The sequence below is a fragment of the Atheta coriaria genome, unplaced genomic scaffold (genome assembly GCF_025399875.1).
Source record: "Atheta coriaria isolate IRGN ID8LTWV9N9 unplaced genomic scaffold, Caltech_Dcor_3.1 hic_scaffold_4_pilon, whole genome shotgun sequence".
In the NCBI taxonomy this organism is placed as follows: domain Eukaryota; kingdom Metazoa; phylum Arthropoda; class Insecta; order Coleoptera; family Staphylinidae; genus Dalotia; species Dalotia coriaria.
In genome coordinates this window covers 6118189-6131590 of record NW_027045446.1, presented here as the reverse complement: position 1 = coordinate 6131590, position 13402 = coordinate 6118189, and the positions used below count along the sequence as shown (strand labels likewise).

The 13402-nt window shown below is 35.8% G+C and overlaps 1 long non-coding RNA gene across 1 annotated transcript; it reads right to left on the bottom strand.

Annotated features, from left to right (window-relative positions):
- Positions 1-6976: 6976 nt before the first annotated feature.
- LOC135791109 (uncharacterized) lies at positions 6977-7959 on the bottom strand. The gene is made up of 2 exons (XR_010547921.1): positions 7596-7959; positions 6977-7085 (listed from the first exon to the last, which is right to left on the bottom strand). It is a non-coding gene; the product is annotated as an uncharacterized lncRNA (long non-coding RNA).
- Positions 7960-13402: the final 5443 nt, after the last annotated feature.

Sequence of the window (13402 nt, the reverse complement as noted above, 5' to 3'; positions counted from 1 at the left end):
AACGCGAATATCTCGTAAACTAAAAGAGATAAATAAGATCTGATCGCAGCGTCTTAATCTACGGACTATTTTCTATAAGATAGGCTAGTTAAAACGTAGATCTCGAGAGATGAAATTTAATTTAGTGTGATGTTTTGAAACTTGTAGTACCGATTTTCGCACGATATTTCACTATTGCTTATCAGTATTTGTTTGTGTAAAACAAGTTTTAGTTGCATTCCTGAGTTGACTATCCAGCATGCGACCTGTTCTGTGCGTTGTGTTCCGGGCGTACGCGCAGTACTTTCGTGGGGTTGTAGCGCTGCTGAATGCGCGGTGTGCCTGTGCAGTTTTGTGCCGGTCGTTGTTCTTGTTAAATGTGTTTTCGCGGCTATTATCATTTTATTTTTGAGTTTGTACTTCCTGTAAATCGCGTTCATGCAGATTACTGTCCATCGACCGCATTAAAATATATTAGTGGCGTGTTTAGTGTCTTTATTAGTTGATAATCGGGTATAGAATATACGAAATCGTTAATTTTCTTTGCGTTCGTTGTGGCGTTCTGTATCAGATTGTGTAAGTACTAGTTCCTTTATCATTTTCCTAAATAATCTTTTTATGATTATCGCAATAAATTGACCTCCAAAATTGCATTTTTATGTTTGAAGGACTAATTTTTTGCTTGTTTTAGGATTTTGTACCTGAGTCTGACATCGTAGAAGGACCATTCTAGTATCAGATTGTAAGTAATTAATTCCCTTTATCATTTTCCCAAATAACTTTTATGAATATCGTACAAATTGGACCTCCCCAAAATTGCATTTTATGTTCGGAAGGACTAATTTTGCTTGTTTTAGGACGGCACCTGAGTCTGACATCGTAGAAGAACCATTCTTGATAGTTGTGTGTATACGCACTTGTACTCGTTGCGCTACGAATTGTAGTTTTTTTGCTATAACCCGCGAGCGCGGTGTCACAGTAAATTCGAATTTATGTTCCTTGGTGCAGAATTTAATTCCGTATCTCCAGTATTAAAAATTAATTGGTTAAAAATCTGTACGCGAGTTATATTGATAGTTGTGTGTATATGCAATAGTACTCTGCTGCGCTACGAATTGTAGTTTTTTTGCTATAACCCGCGAACGCGGTGTCACAGTAAATTCGAATTTATGTTCCCTGGTGCAGAATTTAATTCCGTATCTCCCAGTATTAAAATTAATCGCCAAAAAATTCCGTAACGCGAGTTATATTGATAGTTGTGTGTATATGCAATAGTACTCGTTGCGCTACGAATTGTAGTTTTTTTGCTATAACTCGCGAACGCGGTGTCACAGTAAATTGAAATTACGTCTTCGATGCAGAATTACCCTGTGGCCTCCCAGTATTAAAATTAATTGCCAAAAAATTTCGTAACGCGAGTTATATTGATAGTTGTGCGTGTATACGTTAATCTCTGTACTCGTTGCGCTACGAATTGTAGTTTTTGCTATGCAACCCGCGAGCGCGGTGTCACAGTAAATTGAATTTATGTTCCCTGGTAGAATTTAATTCCGTATCTCCCAGTATTAAAATTCATCAGTTAAAAAATTCGTAACGCGAGTTATATTGATAGTTGTGCGTATATGCATAGTACTCGTTGCGCTACGAATTGTAGTTTTTAAGTAACCCGCGAACGCGGTGTTTGCATATTTTTGTTGCATATTTGATAAATGTGTTTTGAAGTTGGATAAATATTTTCAGTTAAGTTAGATGGCGCTACGATGTACGTAGGTTTTGCATTAAATATTGCTTGTTGGTGGTAGTGAGTGTACCACCGTGTCCGTGTGCGATCACGCGATTTCGCGCAAGAGAGTAAGTTTGTTTACCTGCAGGTATCGAATCTTTATTTCGTGGAATCAAAACACACCGTTGCTGTTTATTATATTAGCATTGTAAATTTTAAGCAAATATTCTTCAATTCTTTCATGAACATACAGTACCGGCGTTAGGGCATGGCGCGGAAAGTTGGGCGAGCGCCCAGGGGCGCTGACTCCGCACTTGGCCGGTTTTTTCTGTAAGGTTTGAATTGCAGTTAGGAGCGCAGAAATTCTGTTCAGGGCGGCTGGTAGTGCTAAAACTGGCACTGGTGCCAAATGCAATTCGTGCACATGCACACATTTGGGCATTTCTTACTTTCTTACTTAATACTGTTGCTTGCGCGGCTACGGCTTGTGCTATCGATTCAGCCAGTTTCTGTGTCGGTCGTGAGCCAGCAACTGTATTGTTACCGGACTTCTGTTTTTTATAAATTTGCGTTATATTTGATTATAAATCGACTATTTAATTGTAGCTTCTAGCTTATAATAAATAAATAATAAATATCATTAGCCTAGTAGCCTATGTAGTAGCTCATTAGCTCTGTATATACATATACATTATTTGTAATGGAAAAATTAATTTTCTGTTTTTCCCAATCTTAGACATTCCTAAATTCAATTAATTTTTCCTATGCTGAGAAATATTGAAAAGTAAAAGTAGATTTCTGTGTATGTCGGTTAGTTTCAACATTGTGATATTTACTAGTTCCTCTTTCATCTACGCAGTTTATCAGTACGTTTGTGTATAAACAACTTTTTGTGTTCGACTGACGCGTATTATCGCTTCCGTACCCAGCCTTGTACTCCGACTAAGCAAAAGCGCACACGGCAGTCGTTTCACCGCGTGGTCCGCGAACGTGTTCTAATCGCCATGCGTTTTGAGGTTTTAATTAGATTAATCGTCGGATACTTTTTGACCACGGCAAAATATATTCGCAATGGGTATGTGTGCCTGATTGTTTAATGATTTGTCACGTTTGGAGTCTCTTTAAATAAGAAATAAGTGTCCACATCAATCTGTGCGTGTGTGTTTTCAGGTGATAGAATATATTCCAGGATATAAAACTTCATCAATGCATATAGGTAGGTGTAATTAAATTTTTGGCTTTGAAACTTACGCCGGCTTAACTTAAATTGAATTTTCTATTTGGAGTGATATGAAATTTGCATGTATCATCTTGCGAATAAAAACACATGGTATGTAGTGCATTTTTACCAGAATTCTTAGTTCCGTTTCCGAAAATAACATGGATGATTTAATTACTACAAATACTGTTTTGCCAAAAAGTATCTGAAGATTGGCTATTATTGGCAATATTCATAAGGGTCGACCACTACTTGCCGCGTCGGCCGTCGGCTCGGCTTCGTCTTTTCTGCAGAACACGTGAATGTTTTATTTGCACTCCTTAGTACAATTAAATTTAAAGCTTCTTGTTGAGCTAGTAAAATTTTACACGTTTTCGTTTCTATAGTCTCTGTACGTCTTAACATTTACAAAAATGAACAATAAGTTATTTTTATCCTCTAACAATTGTGGTTTGCTACGTACGTCGCTTGCCGTCAGTTGATTTGAATGTTTTCCATGGATATTCTATCAATTTATGATGATGTTTTTACCTGTCGGTTACTTTATGCAGTTGATGCATCACTAATAAATATATACTTTTCAATATATTAAAAATATTGTTGTTTATTTGTAAATTTCCCTCTTCATGTTGTGAATAATATTAACTCCCTTGTAGTTTCTAAAGTTTTCTTTGTTTCAACTATAGAGATTTTCTTCTTAAACACCCTGTATTCATTTATCTTTGTGTCCGTGAAAATTTTGTTTTAACTGTTGTTTTAGAGTTTTCCTCATTGCCCTTTAAATTTTCTTTTGTGACAATTCTGTATATTATTTCCTGGAGCCTCGGGTGAAAAAACGTACGATATTTGAAGTAAGTTAAAATGTTTTTCTGTTTTCATAGTAAATTTTTCTATTTGTAACACTGCATTATTTCCATTTTCAACCCTCAGAAAATAAGCCATTTACACTCTCATTATTACGGTAGAACTGTACGAAGTGGTACTTGCTTATATGTGCGCGGCTTAGCAGGTCGTAAGTCCGGTTTCAATATGGCGACATGTATTCTGTTGACATGTAAAATCTAAACTTGTATTCTATTGTTAATAAATAAATAGTAAGATATATTGACTTATTTGATTGTGTGTGTTCGCTTCTATCATTTCAGGAACAGGTCTCTATGAGAGTTCCCTCTCAGGGATGATCCCCTCTATAAAAATAGTTAAGGTAACCTGTATGATTTGTGTGTACTCCATCTTCATTTCAGTTACAGGTAAGAACTTGTAAGAATATTTTGCGTCCCTCTCTCTGAGGCACGAAACTAGAAATATTTTTATGTTCTGAAAGGGGATGTCCTTATAAGTGAGTTCTCCCACCTCGGGACATCCCCCACCATAAAATTGCTGATATGCCTGATAATTCCGGGATGAAGCGCGGCAGAGACAATGTAGCTGGGGAAGCCGGCCGGGAGCAATGGACGGACTGAAGCAGTGAGCGATCGACCAGAGCGCCGGAGGCGCTCTGGGAGATCGACTCCAGACTGTCTTGTGAGTAACGACACGTGCCAAAAAAATTTAAAAATTCATCCTCTCCTGTTCTCTTCTCCCATTCCTCCTCTCTCTGCTCTACCTCTCTGTTCTCTTCCTTCTGTCCTCTCCTATGCCCCTCCCCTACTAATTCTTCTTCTATTTCTCTGTTCTCTCTCGTTCTCCATTTACTTTCATACATCTCTCATTGCTCCACTTGTATTTCAATTTCATATTTCGTTGCACCATATATGCAACCCAAATTTCACCTGATATTTTTATATTTGAGAAAAATGCCTTCCACACCTGAGATTCGATCCGTGTCTACTGTATTGCCAGCAGGTGCACGTCTCCACTCGACCACCGAGTGTTTTTATCATTTATATTTGATTCTTCTATTTATGTTTCTACTTTATTCAACTTTTGAAAACAACAAGACAACACAAACAACGGCTATATATTGTACACGCTCAACGCACTAAGTATATATGGAATATTATTAAGACATCAATCCTGCAAACGGCAAAGGGGAAACCAGAAAGAAATATGAAGAAGTATATAATATTACATTATGTTTTATTAGCAACATTTAAAACCACATACATTTATTTAAAGTCGAAAATCATAGACAGCTCTTAAATTTCCCTAAAGGAAAACTTGCCTTGTAATATGCGTGTCTCTAACATTTCTGCGACGGAAGCGGTAGACTCTTTGGCACAAATGCTCCTAAACTTCTTCAACAGGCATCAACGTTGTTTATTTATACTAATTAAAACACACAAATACAAGGTGCAAGCAAAACATTAAAACACAAACAACTATAATACAATACAAATATTTACATATAAAAACTACTCCTACGTGGACAGTACAACAAACATGTATGTACCTACACATTAATACATAAGACTATACAGCAAAGTCATATATACACAATAAAAAGATGCTTTCAAGTTCTACATACAGAATTACATAACACAAACAGCAATCAAGGAAATGTGCTCAAGAGGATGACACGCACAAACAAATCTAGGATTACGCGCACTGTTGCTGAAGCCTCTCTAACAGACACCGCGCTGAAAATTCTAGGCCACTCAATAACAATGCATGCACGAATAGGTGAATTAAAATAAAGAAAGTCACCAGTTTACCGTTCTATCACGTCTTTCTCGAAGAAGAATGTCATTGTTCCTATCCATTGTCCTAATAATATCACAACAAACATTACAAGAAGTTGCAGGTTCATGCTATCCGTATCTCGCGAGCGTGCAGTGTAAATACTCGTAAGTTGATAACACACGGCCATCTTATATATGTTGCAGTCAAAGTGTACATTACAGTCAATGTATACATTGACTAGTCAATGCAAAAATCACCCTTTTATGCAAATTTTCGCCGGTTACAAGTCGAATTCCTGCAACAAACGAACACCACGCGACGGAGAATTTAATTCCGCATCTCTAGACGCTGCACTGAAGTGAATACGCCGCCTAGATCGCGTGCAAACCCGCAAAAATACAAACATTTCACGAGAAAAGGGTGAAAAAGTCACCCTTTTATGCAAATTTTCGTGGGTTGCAAGTCGAATTCCTGCAACAAACAAATACAGCCCGACTAAGAATTTAATTCCGCATCTCTAGACGCCGCGCTAACGATAGTGAGCCGCCTAGATCGCGCACAAACACGAAAAAATACAAACATTTCACGAGAAAGGGTGACAAAAATCGCCCTTTTATGCAAATTTTCGCGGGTTACAAGTCGAATTCCTGCAACAAACAATTACCACCCGACGAAGAATTTAATTCCACATCTCTAGACGCCGCGCTGAAGTTAATACGCCGCCTAGATCGTGCGCAAACCCGAAAAAATACAAACATTACACGAGAAAAGAGTGAAAATGTCACACTTTTATGCAAGTTTTCGTGGGTTGCAAGTCGAATTCCTGCAACAAACAAATACCACTCGACGGACAATTTAATTCCGCATCTCTAGACGCCGCGTTGAAGTTAATACGCCCCCTAGATCGCGTGCAAACCCACAAAAATACAAACATTTCACGAGAAAAGGGTGAAAAAGTCACCCTTTTATGCAAATTTTTGCGGGTTTCAGGTCGAATACCGGCAACAAGCAAATACTACCCGACGGAGAATTTAATTCTGCATCTATAGACGCCACGCTGAAGTTAGCGAGCCGCTTAGATCGCGCGTAAACACGAAAAAAATCAAAAAAGGTGATTTTTTTCATGCAAATTATCGGCGGGTTCATACGGTGCCCTGAACACGAGTCACTTCTACCGCTAACAAATACAACCCGACGGAGAATTCATTTCTACAACTCTAGACACCCCGCTCAAGTTTGTGTGACGCCCAGCTCGCGTTCAATGATTAAAAAGCCGTACATATCGTATTACCAACACGTGGGGATAAGTACAAAACAAACACTTACTTACATATACTACATACCAGTATTACACTCGTCGCAACACTCAGGACTAATGTTGATGATGATAAAATCTCTGAAATAAATGACATTATTAGAGGGAAATGCGGGAAGAAGTGTCAATATTTATTTTATTTTAAATCAGGAGTCGACCGACGAAGCGAATCAAATTCGCATTCTAATTTAGCTCGTGACTCGGGCATCAGAACTCGAAAGTAATTGCTGAAACAAAGAAGAAAACGATAGTTAGAACATTGCGTGCAAGTAATGACAGTAATAAACAATAAGGCAGACACAAAACATGCAATAAAACTTCTCAGCGAAGTGTAAAATATGATATAAATGCGACTCGAAAACTTGTTTATACACAAACAAATACTGATTAGCAATAGTAGAATTCCGCCCAGGAATCGCATTAAAAAGTTTCAAAGCAATCGGCGAAAATAGGTATTGTCACATTGCATATTAAAACAATATGGCCGCTTGCGACGGTCCTTAATAGATCGCTTGATCATGGCCAAGATTAGGGCGCAGAATTCACCACAAAGTAAAGTTATATCACATTTAAATACAGTAATACTAGATACGGTTAGATAAGCATGTTCACAACAATAACAAGATATCGTTCCAACTCGGTCTAAGCAAAAACGTAACTGCACTCTATGATTAAAACTTGTAGAACAATACAAACAGAAATGTATGAATTAAAATTTAAAAAAGTTTGCACTGTACCGTTCTTCCTTGGCTTTCACGAAGAAGTTTGTCATTGTTCCAATCCATTGTCCACATAATATCACAACAAACGTTGCGAGACGTTGCATGCTATATGTATCTCGTGTACGTGCAGTGTAAACCAGTTGATTGCACGCGGTCATCTTGCAATACGCACACCGAACGGCAACAAAAATTAACGATTTTGCAATAAAACACTAGACACGCCCGTAATAGCAAAATGCAGTTGATGGACAATATAAAAATGCGATTTGCTAAATTACAAACTCAAAATACAATGATAAACAGCCGCGAAAAACACGTCTGGCTTAACCACCGACCGGCAGAAAACTACGCTGCGAACGTGAGTATGCGTGAAAACACGGCGCAGCAAAGCGCGCGTTAAATCTAAGTAACAATAATAACAACGCGAAAATCCTGCGCGCACGCCGGTTGAAACGGGCACTATTTGCAACAAACAAGACGCATGCATCCACGCATAGCAGGCAGCTGCTTTACTATCCACATTGCTAACTAAAGTGAAATGACGGATATACCATAGCTATTGTCACATTGTATATTGCGCATTGCGCGCTCGCTCGCGACGATACTAAATGAATTATATTGCAAAATCAAAGAAATACCGTAAGTATTGGCGCATACGCCCATTGAAGTCATTAGACCACGTGCCCCAATACGAAATATATGCAAATAAATTATGATAAATATGTACAAATCGCAGAGACTATTCTACGGACTCATTCTCTATAAGATAGGCTACAAAGGGAAATCTGAGAGATGAAATTTTATTCTTAAGAAAAATTGCTATGTTGAAAATCTATATCTCTTAAACTAAAGAGATAGCTTACCAACGAATTCCGTTGATTATGAAAGATTGGAAGACTTCATCAGATAAAATATAAAATAATTATATTTCCACAGAAAAAGGTCGAAAACGCGTGAGTAAAAGTTCCAAAAGTGACATTTTTCAATTTCTTGACGATTTAATTCAATCGCGAATATCTCGTAACCAAAAAGAGATAAATAAGATCTGATCGCGCGTCTTAATCTACGTGAGTAATCTTTATCAGATAGGATAGTTGCGCGAAATATGAGAGACAAAATTTTTATTCTAAGAAAAATTGCCAAGGGGGTGCTTGATACTTTTTTTCGACGATTTTCAAAAATTCATATCTCTTTAAACTAATAGAGATAGCTACAACGAATTGTTGATTATGAAAGATTGGAAGATTCTCTATCAGATAAAAAATATAAAATAATTATATTTCATACAGGAAAAGGGACGAAAAACGCGAGTAAAAAGTGCTAAAAGTGACATTTTTCACTTTTGGACGATTTAATCTTAATCGCGAATATCTCGTAAACTAAAAGAGATAAATAAGTATCTGATCGCAGCGTCTTAATCTACGGAGTAATCTTTATCAGATAGATAGTTAAAAGGGGAAATATGAGAGACAAAATTTTTATTCTTAAGAAAATCGCTAAGGTGCTTTTGATACTTGACGATTTTCAAAAATTCATATCCTTAAACTAATAGAGATAGCTAACAACGAATTGTTGATTGGCGAAAGATTGAAGACTTCTATCAGGATAAAAATATAAAATAATTATATTTCATACAGGAAAAGGACGAAAAACGCGAGTAAAAGTGTATAAAAGTGACATTTTTCAATTTTGACGATTTAATTCAATCGCGAATATCCTTAAACTAAAAGAGATAACAAGATCTGATCGCAGCGTCTTAATCTACGGAGCAATCTTTACTCAGATAGATAGTTGGTAAAGGGAAATATGAGAGATGCAAAATTTTTTATTCTTAAGAAAAACTTAAGCAAGCGGGGTGCTTGATACTTTTTTCGACGATTTTCAAAATTCGGCCCCTTAAACTAATAGAGATAGCTAACAACGAATTGTTGATTGCGAAAGATTGGAAGATTCTATCGTGATAAAAATATAAAATACCATATTTCATACAGGAAAAGGACGAAAACGCGAGTAAAAGTGCTAAAAAAGTGACATTTTTCAATTCTTTGACGATTTTATCTAATCAAGCAATATCCTCGCAAAACTAAAAGAGATAAATAAGATCTGATCGCAAGCGTCTTAATCTACGGAGTAATTTTATCAGATAGGATAGCTAAAGGGAAAATATGAGAGACAAAATTTTATTCTTAAGAAAACGCCATAAGTGCTTGATAATTTTTTTCGACGATTTTCAAAAATTCATATCTCTAAACTAATAGAGATAGCCAACAACGAATTGTTGATTGCGAAAGATTGAAGATTCCCATCAGATAAAATACAAAAATAAATTATATTTCATACAGGAAAAGCGACGAAAACGCTGAGTAAAAGTGCTAAAAGTGACATTTTTCACCTTTTGACGCAGATTTTTATTCAATCAGCGTGAATATCTCGTAAACTAAAAGAGATAAATAAGATCTGATCGCAGCGTCTTAATCTATGAGCAATCTTTATCAGATAGGATAGTTAAAAGGAATATGAGTGCGTAAATTTTTATTCTTAAGAAGTACCAAAGGTGCTTTGATACTTTTGCATGATTTTCGCAAATTCATATTCTTAAACTAATAGAGAGATAGCTACCAACGAATTATTGATTATGAAAGATTGGAAGATTCTCTATCAGACAAAAATAATATGTACAATTCTATATTTCCTTACAGTAGTATCGAAAAACGCGACTGTGCGCGCTAAAAGTGACATTTGCACGCTCCATTTTATTCAATCGCGAATATCTCTGCAAACTAAAAGAGATACCTAAGATCTGATCGCAGCGTCTTAATCTACAGACCACCCTCTATCAGATAGGCTATTTAAAGTGGGAAATCTGAGAGATGAAATTTAAGTCTTAAGAAAATTGCCAAGGGGCGCTTGATACTTTTCGACGATTAAAAATTCATATCTCTTAAACTAAAAAGAGATAGCTACCTAAACGAATTATTGATTGGTGGCAAAAGATTGAAGATTTTCATCAGACAAAAAATATAAAATAATTATATTTCCTACAGTAAAAGGTCGAAAACGCGACTAAAAGTAAAGCAAAAGTGACATTTTTTCACCCTTTTGGACGATTTAATCAACGCGAATACCCTGCAAACTAAAAGAGATAAATAAGCATCTGATCGCAAAGCGTCTTAATCTTACGGAGTAATCTTTATCAGATAGTGATGTTAAAAAGGGAAAATGAGAGAAAAATTTTATTCTTAAGAAAAATTGCCAAGGGGGTGCTTGATACAATTTTTTCGACGATTTTCTGCACTATATCTCTGTAAACTAATAGAGATAGCTAACAACGAATTGTTGATTATGAAAGATTGAAGATTCTTATCAGATAAAAATATAAAATAATTATATTTCATACAGTGAAAAGGACGAAAACGCGAGTAAAAAGTGCTAAAAGGACATTTTTCACCTTTTGACGATTTAATCTAATCGTGCGAATATCTCGTAAAACTAAAAGAGATAAACAAGATCTGATCGCAGCGTCTTAATTCCACGGAGTAATCTTTACTGGTGATAGGATAGTTAAAAGGGAAATACAGAGACAAAATTTTTAATTCTTAAGAAAAAATTCGCTGGCAAGGTGCTTGATACTTTTTCGACGCAAGATTTCAAAAATTCATATCTCTTTAAACTAAAAGAGAGATAGCTACCAAACGAATTGTTGATTATGCAGAAAAGATTAAAAGACTTTCATCAGACAAAATATAAAATACCATATTTCCTACAGTGTTGTCGAAAACGCGTGACTAAAAAGTGCTAAAAGCGACATTTTGGTACCTTTTGCCCATTTTATTCAATCGCGAATATCTTCGTAAAATCCGGGGTATAATTAAGATCCGATCGCAGCGTCTTAATTCACAGACCAATCTCTATCAGATAGGCTAGTTTTAAAGCGGGAAACTTGAGAGATGAAATTTTAAGTCTTAAGAAAAAATCGCTATGGGTGTTGATACTTTTTTTCGACGATTTTCAAAAAATTCATATCTCTTAAACTAAAGATAGCTACCAACGAATTGTTGATTATGAAAGATTGGAAGATTCTATCAGACAAATAAAATATAAAATAATTATATTTCCTACAGTAAACGGCTATCGAAAACGCGACCTGCAAAGTGCTAAAAAGTGACATTTCGTACCTGCCCATTTTATTCAATCGCGAATATCTCTCAAACTAAAAGAGATACTCAAGATCTCATCGCGCAGCGTCTCAATCTACAGACCAAATCTCTATCAGATAGGCTATTTAAAGTGAAATCTGAGAGTATTTGAAAATTTTAAGTCTTAAGAAAAAATTGCCGGGCAGTGCTTGATACTTTTTCGACGATTTTCAAAAATTCATATCTCTTTAAACTAAAGAGATAGAAATGTTTGAACGAATTGTTGATTAAGGAAAGATTGGAAGATTCTCTATCAGACAAAAAATATAAAATAATTATATTTCCTACAGTGTGTTATCGAAAACGCGACTAAAGTGCTAAAAGCGACATTTTGCAATTTTGCCCATTTTATTCAATCTCCAATATCTCTGTAAACTATTAAAAGAGATGCATTAAGATCTGATCAAAGGTCTTAATTCCAGACCAATCTCTATCAGATAGGCTATTTCAGTGAAATCTGAGAGGATGAAATTTTAAGTCTTAAGAAAATTCGCTACAGTGCTTTGATACTCTTTTTTCGACGATTTTCAAAAATTCATCTCTTAAAACTAAAAAGAGATAGCCACCAAATCGAATCGTTGATTATGAAAGATTGAAGATTCTCATCAGGATAAAATATAAATAACATATTTCCCTGCAGAAAAGGGTCGAAAATCGCGAGAGTAAAGTGCTAAAAAGTGACATTTGCAATTCTTTTTGCCTTCCATTTTATCTCAATCGCGAATATTCAAACTAAAAAAGAGATAATTAAGATCTCATCGCAGCGTCTCACCGCCAGACCAATCTCTACTGTGATAGGCTATTTAAAGGAAACCCAGAGATGAAATTTAAGTCCTAAGAAAAATTCGCTAAGGGTGCTTGATACTTTTTCGACGATTTTCAAAAATTCATATCTCTTAAACTAGTAAAAGAGATAGCTACTAACGAAATTATTGTTGATTATGAAAGATTGAAGATTCTTCATCACAAAATATAGTACAATTATATTCCTACAGTAAAAGGTCGAAAACGCGACTAAAAGCGCTAAAAGTGACATTTTGCAAAATTTTGCCCATTTTATTCAATCTCGAATATCTCGTAAACTAAAAGAGATAAATAAGATCTGATCGCAGCGTCTTAATCTACGGACTATCTCTATAAGATAGCGGAAAAAAAGAACAAAAATGGGCAAGGGGATGCTTGATAATTTATGTCCACGATTTTCGACAGTGCATATCATGTAAACAAAAACTAAACAGTTAATTTTCAGATGCATCAGCCGGGTACGCGACTATCTGATGTATTTGCAACACGCGGTGGAACGCGATAAAACAAAACAACAGAAATACAAACTAAAGTACGACGCAGAAATTAAAACTTATAATTGAATTATAAACTTACCAATGCAAAACTCATGGGACTCCAAGCCGTGGCTAACACTGTAAATAAAAAAAGAAAACATAAGTAAAACAAAAATATTTCATACGACTTAGTAATATTATAATCACACAGTGGAGAAAAACAAACAATCTGTGCTGCTTTGTTGAAAGTATCGAGTACTTACATCAGCACAATTGGTCATCGTAATGATAATATCAAATCAACATGGGGGCAATACACTAAACCGACATTTATAGAAAATACACG